The sequence below is a fragment of the Sapajus apella genome, unplaced genomic scaffold (genome assembly GCF_009761245.1).
Source record: "Sapajus apella isolate SASKATOON/1434 unplaced genomic scaffold, GSC_monkey_1.0 scaffold38, whole genome shotgun sequence".
In the NCBI taxonomy this organism is placed as follows: Eukaryota; Metazoa; Chordata; class Mammalia; order Primates; family Cebidae; genus Sapajus; species Sapajus apella.
The window spans coordinates 4,825,526-4,840,566 of record NW_022436978.1 but is presented as its reverse complement, the minus strand read 5'-3'; the positions used below and the strand labels follow the sequence as shown (position 1 = coordinate 4,840,566).

The 15,041-nt window shown below is 39.8% G+C and overlaps 1 protein-coding gene across 2 annotated transcripts in view; it reads left to right on the top strand.

Annotated features, from left to right (window-relative positions):
• Nucleotides 1-462: 462 nt before the first annotated feature.
• SNRK (SNF related kinase) overlaps nt 463-15,041 on the top strand; it is a 70,919-nt gene continuing 56,340 nt past the window's right edge. Inside the window, exons 1-2 of one of the 2 annotated variants that reach the window (XM_032298116.1) lie at nt 491-627; nt 14,933-14,994. The gene's annotated coding sequence lies outside the window, so the exon portion shown is untranslated. Of the gene's footprint in view, nt 628-14,932; nt 14,995-15,041 lie in introns of both variants that reach the window. The other variant, XM_032298117.1, reaches the window with a different exon arrangement.

Here is a 15,041-nt window from a genome sequence, read left to right as displayed (position 1 = left end):
ATAATGTTTTCAAATTAGATTCCCAGGGAGAATAAACTACAGAGAAAAAAATATTATGTATATATATGTATATACTTATGTGTATGTATGTATATATACATGAAAAAAAATTTTTTTTTAATCCTTGTTTAAACCTGGGAGGGAACCAAGGAGTAAAGCGTGTGCGGCTCCCTGCCCCCAGCCACCAAGACGCAGTCCTGTACAGACGCGGTCCCTTCTCGCCGATTTCCCCCGACAGCTCGCGCTACTTTTCCCGGCCATTGTTCCGTGTCCCTGGTGCTTCCTCCTCCCTCGTCCTCCATCCTCCTTGGGCACCTCGCCCGCTTTGTCCCGCCAGCCGCCGCAGTACCGACCAGCCCGGGTCAGAATGCCGACAGGATGCCCTCCAGCAGCCCGCGCGCCGACCGCAGGTGCGCAGCGCCCCGCCCTGCCCTTCCCGCGGCCCCGCCCCAGGGCTGACGTCACAGTGACGCGCAGCCCGCGCAGGCGCAGCTCGCCCGTACCCCCTCCCCGCGGCCGGCAGCCCCGCTCGGTATTATGATTAGCGCTGGGTGCGGGGTTTCGGCGGCCGGGAGGGAGTTGTCGGCGCCGCGGCCGCTGCGGACGGACGCCCGCCTGCCGGCTAAGGTAGGGGCGAGCGCGGGGCGCGGCGGGGCGCTGCGGTTGCGGGCAGGCTGCGCGGCCGGCCTCCGCTACCTCAGTAGCCTCCGCCGTTGCCGGACTGGGCTCCCGGGCCGGGGCGCTCGCCGCAGGCGGAAAGTAAGTTGCGCTTTCGGCGCTGGCCGCAGCGCGCGGCCCGGGAGGACGTGGGGCCCGGGCTGCGGTGGTCCGGACCTCGCGGCGCGGCCTGGCGGCGGGGCGGCGACGGGGCCCGGAGGGAGCAGTCACTGCGGCGGCGGCCGCGGGCGCCCGGAGGCCCTGCCCTTGCGGCCGCGGCGGGATTGCGGCACCTCGGAAGGCGCCCGCATCTCCGCGCCCCGCCCCGGAGCGGGCCGAGTGCGGCACCCCGCGCCCGGGGCGCCCGGGGCGCCCGGTTGGGTGTGTGTTCTTTGAATGCGTTTTCCCCTTTCCGACGACTGTAAAAATCTGGCTGCAGCAAAGGGGTTCCTCGGTCCAACTGCTTTACAATAGAGTGGGGATGTTGTTGTCTGTAGAGAAAGGGCAACGGGGTAAGGAAGGAGGAGCAATGCCATTCCCGAGGGAGAGCTGGAATTTTTCGGACTGGGAGACTGGGAAACCTACGTTCTTTTCCACAGTCATCGCCTGTTGATCTCTTTCCGGACCATTTTACAGGAACCTTCCTGCGTCTTACTTGGACTTGGGTTGCAGGAAAGTGGCAACCTTTTATCTTCGGGGTTCTTAGAGCTGTGCTATTTCTAACAGTTGGATCACATACAATCCAGCAGCTTCATAGCCAGTTTCAGGATTTGGGAAGAATTTAGCAGTGGAGTTCCTAAATCTGTAGAGGTTTGAGGATATGGGACCTTTCAAACTGTCATGTTACTCCCCCCCACTTCCCTGTAATTATGTGCATTCTCAAAGTCTTAGCAGCAGTGGTAAAGTTAACTTAATGCGTTAAACATGTTGTCAGGTTTTAAGGTGAAGGGTGGCTTGCAAGTGTTGGGCATACTGTTGAATGTCCACCGAATTCCTATCAAACATGAAATGCCTCAGTTTGGGTTCCTTGTGTGGGGTTGGAGCACTATGTCCCAAACCAGTCTTTAACTTATCAGAATATGTATAGCAGTGTACTTTAAAGCCCCGGTTGTCAAGGCTTATGTAATCAGTTTGTTAATTTATAATCTCATTATATTGCTTTCCAGATTTATAGAATAATTCCCTTAAGGAAATCTGCCCTCAACGTCTGCTTAAATATTTCTCTTGGACTTGGATTCCTGAAGAGGAATGTACTGTACAAGTGATGATTAAAGCATACTAATTAGACAAGTTTCTTTTTTTAAAGAACACCAAATACCAATTTTTTTAATGTGATTATATGTGTCCTTGTCCCTGTGAGAACAGGTGACATTCCTATTTTACAGAACTAGAAATGAGAGAAATTACATGACATTCCCAAGGACACATATTGAAGCAGTGTAGAAAATCAAGTGTATGGTGCTAACTTTTTGTAATACTCTCATCTTCAAGGCTTTTCAGGCAGGAAGCTTTCAGTGCCACCTTTCAATTTTTTTTTAAATTTGTATAATCAGTTTTTAATTGTTTGTTATGTGCACAAAAATTAGTCTCGCCCCTTTTTTTAAAAACTATAATTCTGAGTAAATTTTTCTGTATTATTGCAATAAGATCCATTAGTTTAAAACATGCTAGAACTCAAAAGTTGTACTAACTTTTATTTTTCCAGACCAGAAGTGTAGCTTGGGACTTTATAGTTTAGATTTAATCACATAATCCTAAAAGAAAAGCTTTTAAATGTCCTTATTAAAATTGAAGGGCTTTCATGATATTTATACTGGTCACAGGAAATACTGTTCATCTAAACTTTACTGTGAGTACTTTACTCATATAGAAAGTGAAACTAAATAGAAAAATATTTATTTCTGGAGATACTGAACAGCCATGGTTCTAAGCACTGGTATAAAGAAGACATGATTTCTTCCCTGTAGCAGATTGTCTAATCCTGAGAGCTCTTTACACTGCCCAGGAAGAAAAGGGTATAAATGAACTTTCCATAGGCCAGAATTAAACGTAGATGAGAAACTATGTACTTAATTTAACTGCATCCCAGTCGTTTGCTTAACAACCAAAAGAAAGAGTGTTTACAGCCAAGATACTTTAGTAAGAAAACTGTTATTCAGAATTTAGGTATTTCCAAGTGTGTATGTATGTGCAGGTAAACTTAGATCGACTTAGGTGGAAAAGTTGACTGGATCCTAGCAGTTCTGAAGATAAACTTAACCTTTGATCATTTATTGATGGAACGTTTTTGTGTCTCTTTTGAGGGCCCTAGGGTAGAGGGAGGGCAGCAGTAAAAAGGTGAATAAAAATCAGTTCCTGACTTTAGTTGTCTAGAAGCTATTGGGAAACACCAAGGAAAAACTAGTAAGAGTACAGATGAACTGTGGTAAGGCATAGGGGAAAAGCTTGCAGAAGCACAGGGATGGCGGCAGTGAACAGTCTGACATGGAAATGCTTCACAGAGGAGGTGATGGTTAAACTGGTCTTGAAGGATAAGAATTCCCAGGCAGAGAAAAAGGGAAAAGACTCAGAAGGTTCAGGGAGGGTGAGAAGAGACAAGGTCAAGTGGTGGGAAAAGAACGTAAATCCAAGTAGGTGAAAGGGAGTGGAGAAGGCCGAGACAGTGCAGCTGTTCTTTGCTTAAAGCCTTTGAAAAGGAAGGAGAGAAATGGGGCAGTTGCTTTGGGGAATGGAGGAGAAGGTTTTTGGTGCGGTGCTTGTGTTTTGTTTTAACATTGGGAAGAGCTGGTATAAAATTCCTCAGATTTAACGACCTCGTGACTGAGCACTGGAAGTGTGTTGTCTGCTCTGGATAATCCAGAGATATATCATTGATCCTCATCTGCTTTTCTGCACATCTGCTTTGGGTTGTGGCTCTGTGTCCTATGGGAAACCATTTCTTGCTGGTGGCAGGAGAGAAACCTGTCTAAAGAGGATTCCTGCTTTGCCCTCTCTGAACATTTATTTCTCTGCTGTCACTTCCAGAGCCTCCTGAGAGTCTGCTTTGGCATCCTCAGCATTTGGCCTCTGCTCAGTTAGGCTCTTCCATGGCAAATCAGGTCTCTTTACCTTTCCTTTTGCTATTATGCCCCCTAGTCTGCTGCCATGTAGCTACTCAGCAGTTACTTCAAATTCAGAGGGCATTAGTTGTTCATTTGACATGTTTTTAAGTTTTGGAGTATCTTCAGGCCCAAAGCAAGATTAGGTCTGTCTATATATCTAAACACATACCCTCTTGACTACATATTTGCCTGGGCCGTTTAACGTAGGTTATGACAGAATGCCCCAGGAGCCTGGATTACACAACATAATGGTCAAATCACAGCCTCACTGGACCTCAATGTCTTAGTTGTTTACAACGTTTCTTAAACCCACAAGACTGTCAGCTCTTTGAAGGCAGAGACTACTTCTTTGATCTCTACGTTATCAGACCCAAGTAATACCTGGTACATAGTTTGTACCAAGAAGTGCCTTGATGAAGACGCTTAAAAAATCTAATCTTTAGTTTGTTGATTTTATCTGCCTGTTATAGAAACCACACCCTTTCTAATAAAGCTGGGTTGAATTTGAATTGTTTTTCCAGTCAAACAATAATAGAACTAGAAGGAAATCCACTCTCTGCTAGCATGTTGTAGATGCTCCTGTCCTGAAAGTCCAGTCTGAGAGAACAGCATCACTGGCTACCATTCTCCACTGGAGTCATTCTAGATTGCTCTCTTTGCTTAGCCTCCTGTGCATTGAGTTCTTGGATTCTACTTCCAAAATGTGTCTCCTCCACAACATCCTTATCATCACTGTCTGTGTACCAGCTGCCCTCATTTTTAAGTCTAAGTAGTCATTTACCTGGAGATGTTTTCAGTTGTCTTCTTACTTGTCTTCTAGCTCTCTATTCTTGCTCTTTCAGTCTGTTCTTCCCTTTGCTGCTAGAGTAATTTGTTAAACCGTCGTCTCTGATTGCTGTTATCCTGCTCAGGATTTTTCTTTGGCTCTTTATGCTGGCCTTCATTTGTTCATTTAATAAATTGTATCTGTATACTTGGCAGGCCCTGGATACAGAGCTGAATGAAATGAACATGGTCCTTACCTGAACTGAGCCTATCATTTAGTTTAGCGAGGGACACAGATTATTAATCACACAGTCACACAAATAATTATATGACCCCACAGTTGTGATAAGGGTCATAATGCCAAAGGACACGGTGCTGTGAGTGGGTATAGGGAGCTAGTATGTGCAGGGATTTGAGGAGGGGAAGGGGATGGTCAGCAAGTCATCCTTTAAGCTGGACCCTAGAGCATGGGTAAGGGCTAGCCTAGACTTAAGAAGTAGAAACTGATTAATTTTATGGACTACAAGACCCTTTGGGTATCTGGCTCTTACCTACCTGCCTGACCTTGTCTCCTACCTCCTGCATATATTGTCTGAGTCACACCAAACTTCCTCGGGTCTCTTAGCTGAAAAGCCTCTTCCCTTCCATTGCCAATTTCAATTCTTAGCTCAAATACACAAAAATTTTTATGTCTCCAGAATGCCATCTGTGGTATTCCGCAAGGCAGATTTAGGGGAAAAGAATACCTCTTTTTGCATGTCTGTTCTCATAAGAGACTGTATGTGAACAACTTGAGACACGGACCTTCCTAGTATCCAGTACAGGTGTTTAGGGGCCAGTTTGTTGGGCCAACTGGAGATGAGGTTACTAATAAGAAAATGAAATGGAGAACTATATATACAGCCTCTCTCTAATACTGTAACCTTGTAGGAGGGAGGCCAATTCTGAAGTTAGGGGGATAGAATCCTTAGGGGATTTGTATTCTACTCACACCCTGCTAATATATATTATCCCATTTAGCTTTCACAATAACTGTCCGAGGTGGTGATTATCTTTGTTTTATCAAGACATGCCTGTTCGTAGAAGTTGAGTAACTTGTTGGGCTGTAGATCCTGTAGTACTCTTTCCACTGTGCTGTCATACCATTCTGCATATTTGCTGAATGAATGAATTTTGATCATTCCTAAAGTGTACCTCTGTGGTGAAGATAATAAGAAAAATTTACTCTGTGGTACTTTGAAATGTGGAATCTTAGGACTGTTATCCTAGCTCCTTCTCTGATGTCCCCTCACCGCCGTATGTACACACACACACTTAGGTTATTATATTGTCTTTTACTCTATTGCATAGCTAGGGGAATAATAATCAAATTTGTTTTAATACCTAGCTATGTTGCTTCTCCTATATTACAGACATTATATTATAGATATTTTAATATAAGTTTTACTCTATGACTTTCATATAAAGTTCATTTTAGATTTAGGATAATATGCTAACAAATACTCATAGATGGATTATTAGGCTAGAGTATACTATGTATTCATGGATCTCTTTTTGAAATAGCCATAATATTATACAGCCTTTTTATTTCACAGTGGACAAAAACAGAGTGATTACATTTTTTTCAGAAACTGTTAAAATATTTAATTGGTGTGTAACTTAAAAAGAAGTAAGTTTTTGTGATTTGTTGCACTGCCTGGTGATCATAGTCAACAATAATGTATTGTACATCTTTAAATTGCTGAAAGAGTAGATCCTTAATATCCTCACCACACAAATATGATAAGTTGGTGAGGTGAAGGATATGCTCGTTAGCTTAATTGAATCTTTCTACAGTGTATATGTAGATCAAGTTTAGCTTTCTATTTTACCTTATTTGTTGCATGTTAAACACTTCCCTCTTAATTGGCATAAAGTATTATGAATGGTACTAAAGAAATTTGGATTGAGAGTATTCAGACTACAGTTTCAGGGCTTTGTTTTGTCCTTTGCCTTTCTATTTTCTGAGTATTTGCTAATCTTCTTGTGAGGAAAATTTTTTCACAAATGGAAAGAATATAATTTGCAAAGTACACCAAAATTAGTTTGGGAAAGGATAAAGGATAATGTTTTTAAGGAGAAAATAAAATCTGCTTAAATTTTACCTGAATTATTTACTTGGTGTTGGCTGGGGAGGAGTCTTGCTGTCACAAAATTGTATGCATACAATTGTGCGAAGTTATTTTCAAGATGACCATTTTTAGATGACCAATATTACCTCAGCCTGTTTTATGAATGGCTATTATCCTGTAACTTCCTTTCTCAACTTAAGATGCAGTTTTTGAACATTTCAAAAAGTTTTAAATGGAATTATTTGTTCATAATGTTTATTAGATGAGCCTTTAGTGGCCCTAGGGAGTTTCTTCCCCTGAAGACACCTGCAGCGGGTAACTTGCATAGGATATCAGAATTGGAGGAACACCAAAAATGTCAAAATAGATTAATTTTACTGCCTTTGTTTTTCTGTGAATTAGGAGTAGGTAAAAGCTTCATATTGTTTAAGGGAAAAAAATGCAAGGACCAGGGGTCAGTGAAGGCTAGAATCCAATCCAGGCAACTCTTAACTGGTGTAGGTCCTGGACAAAGTGAGTTCTTAACCTCATTGGCCCTGCCCTTTCATTTGTAAAATGGTTATCACTCTTGAGGAAATAAATGATATAATAAATGTAAAAAATGCAGTACGTACAGAGACTCCTAGTAATTAAAATCTGTTTCTACATTTTGAGACCTGCATTCAAACAAAACTGGAATTCTATTGGGCAACTGTGGCAGCAAAAGACATTTTAAAAATTAGAAATAAGATAATGTAAGAAAAATCTGTGGTTTTGCTTTACTCATTTCTGTATAAACCTGTTTAGGTTAGCAGATTTTTAGTAGTATATATATGGATAATAATGAGAGAGAGCTATTAAGTCATAACAAAAATTTAGTGTTTATGGAAGTTTGTAGTGAACAATGAACTTCCAAAATTTTGTTTAAGTTCTCTGATAAGTTTTCTATGTTGCTTTCATGTTAATACGTAAAGAATTTTCCTCTTGCATTGAGCATCTTTGAAGAGAAGCTCTTTATTGTGCATTTTTAATTCTTTAATGACACTTTGATTAAACTTAAGTATAATTCAAACATAGTTATTTGGTGAATTATTTAGTATGGCCAGTTTTCCATTCGTTTTGTCCAGCACAGTTGCTCAAATGATGAGCCATTAGGTATTCTTCAGAATCAGCTACCTCTCTTAAGTTTACTGAATTTATCTCACTTCTACCCCGAGTAATCACTTCACCCAAACGCATTTCTCTTTCCTAAGCCAGCCAGCTGTGGGCACTCTTACTTTGTTTCTTGTTTACCCCACTTTCAGGAATGGCGTTCCTCTCTACGCCTGTTGAAGGATAAGCTCTGGTCTGTGGGCTCCCCTTGTCCTTGGTGAGCCTGCCCTTATGTAATATTCTCTGCATACCTCTGACATACCTCACCTGGACTCACTTGTATAATTATTTTTCATTTTATATGTGCATCCTATTTTTGCTTTTTTTTTTTTTATTATTTTACTTTAAGTTTTGGGATACATGTAGAGAATGTGCAGGTTTGTTACATAGACATACGTGTGCCGTGGTGGTTTGCTGCACTGTAGATCCTATTTTCTTAAATCACTTTTAAGATTCGAATGGACAGGGACTATGTTGTGTCCTGTATAGTTAAGGCTCAAATTATTTGTTAATGAAAATAATTTAATGTTTCTGTTATTCAGAGTGAAGCAGTTGCATACCTTTCTTTTTAAAATTTGTTTGTTTTTTTTTTCTCTTTTTTTTGAGATAGTGTCTCGCTTTGTCCCCCAGGATGGAGTGCAGTGACTGATCTCAGCTCACTGCAGCTTGGACTCGTGAGCTCTAGCGATTAGCTTGCTTCAGTCCCCCAAAGTGCTGTGGTTATAAGTGTGAAATATTTACTTCTCAGAGGAAGTAAATATTTCGTTGAACATGTCTTGTTTATTAACATTACAAAAAATAGGCATTAGTTAGTATAGTACACAGTGTATTTTCGGAAAAATTGATGTATTTCATAGATCTCTTAATGGAAAAGTAAATGGAATGAATAATTATGTACAGAAAGTCAAAATTTTAGTAGCCTCTGCCTTTCCTGGACTATTAAAGCAGCACATATTCACTGTCAAAAATTTAAAGAGCAGAAAAGCATAAAGAGAAAAAATATCCTTTAATCTTATTAATTTAACATTTTAGGTTTTTAAAATATATACATTCATACAGATTATATGCCTTTTTAAAAAAGACTGGGACAGGCCGGGTGTGGTGGCTCACGCCTTGTTAATCCCAGAACTTTGGGAGGCCAAGGCAGGTGAATCACTTGAGGTCAGGAGTTCGAGACCAGCTTGGCCAATATGGCAAAACCCTGTCTCTGCTAACAAAAATACAAAAATTAGCTGGGCATGGTGGTATGTACCTTTAATCCCAGCTACTCGGGAGGTTTAGGCAGGGTTCAATTGCTTGAACCCAGGAGGCAGAAAGGTTGCAGTGAGCCAAAACCTGGGCTACACTCCAGCCTGGGCGACATAGTGAGGCTCTGTCTGTTAACCCAATGTTAACAGTATGCCACCATATTTTTTTACTTAACATTATGTCGTGAGACTTCCCCATGAAATGAAATAGCCTCAAAATACAGTGGCATACTGTTAACATTGGATATATTGTGTTTTATTTAACCATTTCCTTATTGTAGAACTTTAGATTATTTGATTTTTTTTTTTGCACGTACAAATATCACTGAACATTGTTGAATATAAATATTTGTCCACATCTTTCTTCGAGACATGAATCTAGTAGTTAAATTATTGCCAAGGATTTTATTTTAAGGCTCTAGAGGCAGGTCGAGTATCTCTTGTCTAAAATGCTTAGCACCAGAAGTGTTTCGGATTTTGTCAGATTTTGTAACATTTGCATATATTTAATGATGAGACCCAAGTCTAAACCTGAAATTAATTTCTGTTTCATTTACACCTATAATTTTATACCCTATTTTTAATAATTTTGTGCATGAAACAAAGTTCTGACTGCGTTTCCTCTCAAAAACTAATAGAACTGTTATTGGTCATATGAGGGTATTTTACTTGCGGTGTCTTGTCGGCACTAGAAGTTTCAGATTTTGGAGCATTTTGGATTTCATATTTTCAGTTTTGGGATGCTCAGCCTGTACACATATTGCCAAATTGTTTTTCAAAAAGGTAGCTTGCTTGTAGTCCCACCAGTGTAAGAGAATCCCTGAATGAGCCTGTCTTTGAGTCAAAGTCAGTGAAATGTTAGATACCAGTATTTTGGTTTATTGATGAGGTTTTTTTTCTGTTTCTCGATTCTTTTTTGACTATTTTTTAATGACCGTCTTTATGAAAATACTAACAGGAGGGAAAAAAGATGATAGGGAGTTAAAATGAGTTTTCACAGTGTTAATAAAAGCTTTGGATCAGAGGAGATTTAGAGTATTTTTAAAAATTTTCCATAACTTCCAACTTAATGTTCTGTTTTCCTGGGAACAATAAGTAATTGTGGGTTGGATTTATTTATTTTGGAGGAACTTCTACACACCCAGCTTTTGTTTATGTCATAACTTGTTATGTGTGCTGGAGTTGTCACCATACTAATTTTTAAGTCCTACTTAACCATAGGTAGAAATAATGAAATGCTTAGCATTTTTCATCGCTTTTTAACAAAAGGCAGAATCTGTTTAGGAATTTCAACTTATTATCTATGTTGCGGGTCCAGGTCTTGTGGGGTGGATGTTAATCTCTTCCTCTCTACAAATTACTAGGTACTATACATCAGTTAATAATTTGCCTAACTCCTGAATACATTCAAATTCCTTGATATATGCTGGACCATAGTTTGTTTTATCTAGAGGAAATAAAGATTACTTAAACCAGTACTTCAAGGATTCTGCGTTGGCAACCAAATCATTGCCTCAAGAAACTGGAACAGGCTTCTCATTATGACATTCCTAGTCCCTCAGCGGCCCCTAGTCCATTAACATTGATGAAAATGAAGAACATACTTTAGTAGGCAGTTACCTTGTCTTGGAAAATGCTTTCTTAGAGACTTAGGAGTACTAATTGCCCAAAAGAACATTTCTAATAATAAATGATTTTAATCTTTTAATTTGTAGTTCCCATCTTGATTTCATCTAGTGATTGCAGACTGATAACTGCATAACCACATTGTAATATTCAACCAATCCAGTGAAAAACTCTGAATTCTTCTACAACCTGGGACCTATTGACCTGTTTATGGTTCTCATTTTTGATGTATAACTTATATTAATGACTCCTAAGAGGAGGCCTGCTATCCTTAAAAAGTGAAATATTGTTTACTTTTTTTTTTTTTTTTTTTGAGACTGAGTCTCGCTCTGTTGCCCAGGCTGGAGTGCAGTGGTGTGATCTCGACTCACTGCAACCTCCACCCCCTGGGGTCAAACGATTCTCCTGCCTCAGCCTCCCAAGTAGCTGGGACTACAGGCCCGTGCCACCACGCCTGGCTAATTTTTGTATTTTTAATAGAGATGGTGCTTTACCGTGTTGGCCAGGCTGGTCTCAAACTCCTGACCTCAAGTGATGCACCTGCCTTGGCTTCCCAGAGTGCTGGGATTACAGGTGTGAGCCACTACACCTGGCAGAAATACTATTTACTTTGAATAAAGAAAACAGCAGTGGTGACTGCATGACAGGGTTGTGTTTATTTGCTTGACTTAAAGGTTATTCCTGGAAGACTTAGTTTACTGTCTTCCTTTAAGCCTGTACCATTTTTAAAATTTTAGCAGTAAGATTAGGTTGGTAATATCATTGAGAGAGTGTTGGTTCCTCTACTTATGTTGGCGTTTCTATAGATATACAGTTTAGTCTGCTATTTCTCAGGAGTAAAGATTACAGTTTTCGTTTTTGGTATTTGTAAAAGATACCAGATAATTTCTATGTATAAGAAGCTTAAATGCAGTTTTAGTGTAACTTTGTAAAAACTCAGCTTTTGGTCGTCTGTATGAGATGGAGATACTGGCATAGTTTTTTTTTTTTTTTTTTTTTTTTTTTTAAGCAGTTAGTATGTTGGAGAGGAATATTGGTTGTCTGATTTTGGAGGAAAACTTACACTCTAAACAAAATGTGTATTACTATAGATAAACTGTAGAAGTAGTAGAATTTTTGTACACAGCCCTTTTTGTTCAACTCCTGTACTTTCTCATGCCATGGATTGGTTCAGAGTGGTATCCGAGCAGAGCTGCCTTTGTTTAGCATACTCTTTTGTCCCTACCCCTTTCTAAGAGGTGTGAGGAAGAGGCATTTGTTTGATGTACAGATGAGACTGCAATGGTGATGATGTTGATGAAACGCTAAAAGTGAGTTTTAACAGGAATAACAGGGTGAATTCCAAATTGATAGTAGGTTTAGCAGAAGCTGGTTCTACAACTGTTTTCAGCAGCTTGCAAAACGTGTGTAGGGCCACCCACACTTCCTTCCTCTTCTCCAGCCACACCCACATGCTTCAGTTGCTTCTGTTCTCTTTAGTGGGAGAACATCAGTATATTCTTGCGACACTTAATGGTGCTTGTTTCTCAGACACAAGTTTTTATATTATGAGCACTCTTGGCAAGTTGGCCTGTTTCATTTAGGTCCAGCCTAGTACCTGTGCTAAATAAGAAGGTTGCTTTAGAATGGCCTGTTTTAGTGGTTGCTGTTTAAAAACATGTTATCTTAGCTATATAGTCATTAAAAATACTGATTTAGAAGAATTTAGTGCATGGGAAAATGTTCGCTTTATAAAGTAGAGGAAAAAGTAATGATCAAATTTCATGTCCAAAATCTTAGCTTTGTAAAGAACCATAAGTATAAAGGATGTACACTCAGACTTGAAGAGAAATCATCCTAGATAAGATTATAGGTGATTTTTATTTTCTTTTTTTGTGCTTTTTTGTAATTACTAAAGTTTCTAAAGTGAACTTGTATTAACTTTTCCAACTTGCTCTTTGGAGAGAAGTATTGTGAAAATAGTTACTTTTTTTTTTTTTTTTTTCTTTTTTTTGTTTGAGATGGACCATTGCTCTGTCCCCAAGGTTGAAGTGCAGTGCTATGATTTCGGCTTACAGCAACCTCTATCTCCCAGGTTCTGCCTCAGCCTCCCAAGTAGTTGGGAGTACAAGCACACACCACCACGCCCGGGTAGTTTTTGGATTTTTGGTAGAGAAGGGGTTTTACCATATTGGTCAGGCTGGCCTCAAACTCCTCATCTCAAAATCCATCTGCCTCAGCCTCTGAAAGTGCTGGAATTGCAGGTGTGAGCCACCGTGCATGGCCACAAATCTGTTTTTACTCTGACATCCCCCAAGCCCCTAAGTATTATCCCATTTTATTTTTTTTTTTAAATTGTGTCTGGGCATATATTATAAATAGAAAATGATTAGGAAGAATGTATACCAAAATGTGAACAGATGCTATCTTAAAAGATCGGATGTTTTTTTCAGAATTCCCCCACCCCGTTTTTTGCCAATCTTTATATTCTAATTGTATTTTTCTCTTGAACTAAACAGATTTTTTTTTTCATAATAGTTTTTGAGATTTTCTATAAGAATATATTTGATGTGAAAAAAGGTAAAGGAGTATTAAATCCTTTTTGTAAGACTAAATTTGATAGGAAATTATCTTAATATTTTAAAAGCAAATACTTAGATTTTATGAGATGTTTTATTGATAAACCCCAGACTTTGATGCCTAACTAGAGACATTATTTCCTACATCTTACAGCACTCATTTTCAATTTAATTTATTTTAGGAAATTGAACAACAGTTCAGTTTCTGAATTGTTCTCTCTTATGAAAGCAAAAGAGAGATAATAGTTTGGTAAATTCATTCTCTTGAAGTAGGGTAAACAACTGAAGGAATTGCTGCTTGGATGACAGAAACATCACTAACAATGATGGTGGTGGTGGCGGCTGGTATTTACAGAATCCTTATTCTGTGCCAGGTACTATTCTAAACTCTTTAGCTATATCAGCTCATTTGATCCTCACTGCATCCTATGAGATTGTATTCTTATTCTAATATTTTCTAATGAAGAAACTGACCATACAGAGAGGTCAAGGTAACTTACTGAGTTTCTTGGCTAGTGATTGGTGAGCGGGGATTCAAATGCAGTCCTTGGTCTTTAGAACCAGTACTTATCACTGTACTACCACGCCGCTTTGCCACAGAGACTAGGGATGAAACGGGCTGTTGGAAAAAGCCCCTGCATGCAAGGATAGTGGAAGGAGCTACCATATCCCTCTTGGAGCTGAAGGACCAGTCAGGTAGGCATCCCAGACTTCATCTGTCAATAGATAAGGGCCTGTGCCCATGGCTTTGTCAGCCCTGTGTGTACTGCAGAACTGTTGCTCCTTGTTCCCTCATTCCTGGTAGGATACTTGCTTTCAATTCCAGAGGTCAACCACCTTTCCTCCTCCTTTCACCTTTCTTATCTTGTTTCCCCCATTCCCTTGCATTCCTTTTCTTCCAAGTGCATTGTAACTTTACCTGAACACCTCTCACCCTTAGTGTATAGTGTAAATTATGTTGATGTAATGTGAACGTGTAGGCCTTTCTGCTATTCATGTAATAGTTCATTTTCATGGAAAGACCTGCAAGTCTACCTTGGCTAGTATTCCCTCATTCTGCCACAAAGTTGTATGTAAGTAATTTGCTCACATCCTTTTTGTTTGTGGTGATAGTTTCTTTGTTACTATCAAGTGGCAGGCCTCTGATGGTGAAGGTGTTTTGTGTGATCCCTGATGCTGGCATCATAAGTGATTTCTACTTGCCTTCTAGAGGACAGTGTGTTGTAAAGGTTGGCCTCCTTGGCTGCTGTAGTTGAGTGTTTCATGAGTCTGTAGGGGTTCCTAGAGATGGGGTGGCTTTGACTCCAGGCTGAGCATGATTGGAGCTAGAGACTGCTGCTTCTTAGGCAAGTCGAGCCTCATTGTACCTACCATGCAGTTTCATGGGGAGGATTCAGTGAAATGTGAGTTTAGGGCCTGTTACCCAGGAGGCATTTAAAAAATGGCAGTTGTATTGTTGTTCATTATTATTTCTTCTTTCCAATGGAATAATTTTTCTGGCCTGTCTACCTGGAAAAATCTCTGTTCACCCTGAAATCCCTGTTAACCAAAGGTTGCTTAAAGGAGTTGTAATTCCCAGAAGGCAGAAGGATAATAGTGGGAGACTGGGTTACTAAAAACAAATTTACTATTTTTATACATTTGTCTAGATCCAGCTTTAGAGTATATATTTTGATTTTAAGCAAAATTCAAACAAATAGAACTAAACGTAAATCTTTTTCTGTATTTTCTTTTAGGAAAAAGAAGCAACTAAGAAAACACTGTGATAACAAGGATTATTCAGTATGCAGTTTGCAGGGTATGTCTTGGAGACAGTACAAATTCACCTTTACTTTACATAAGCCA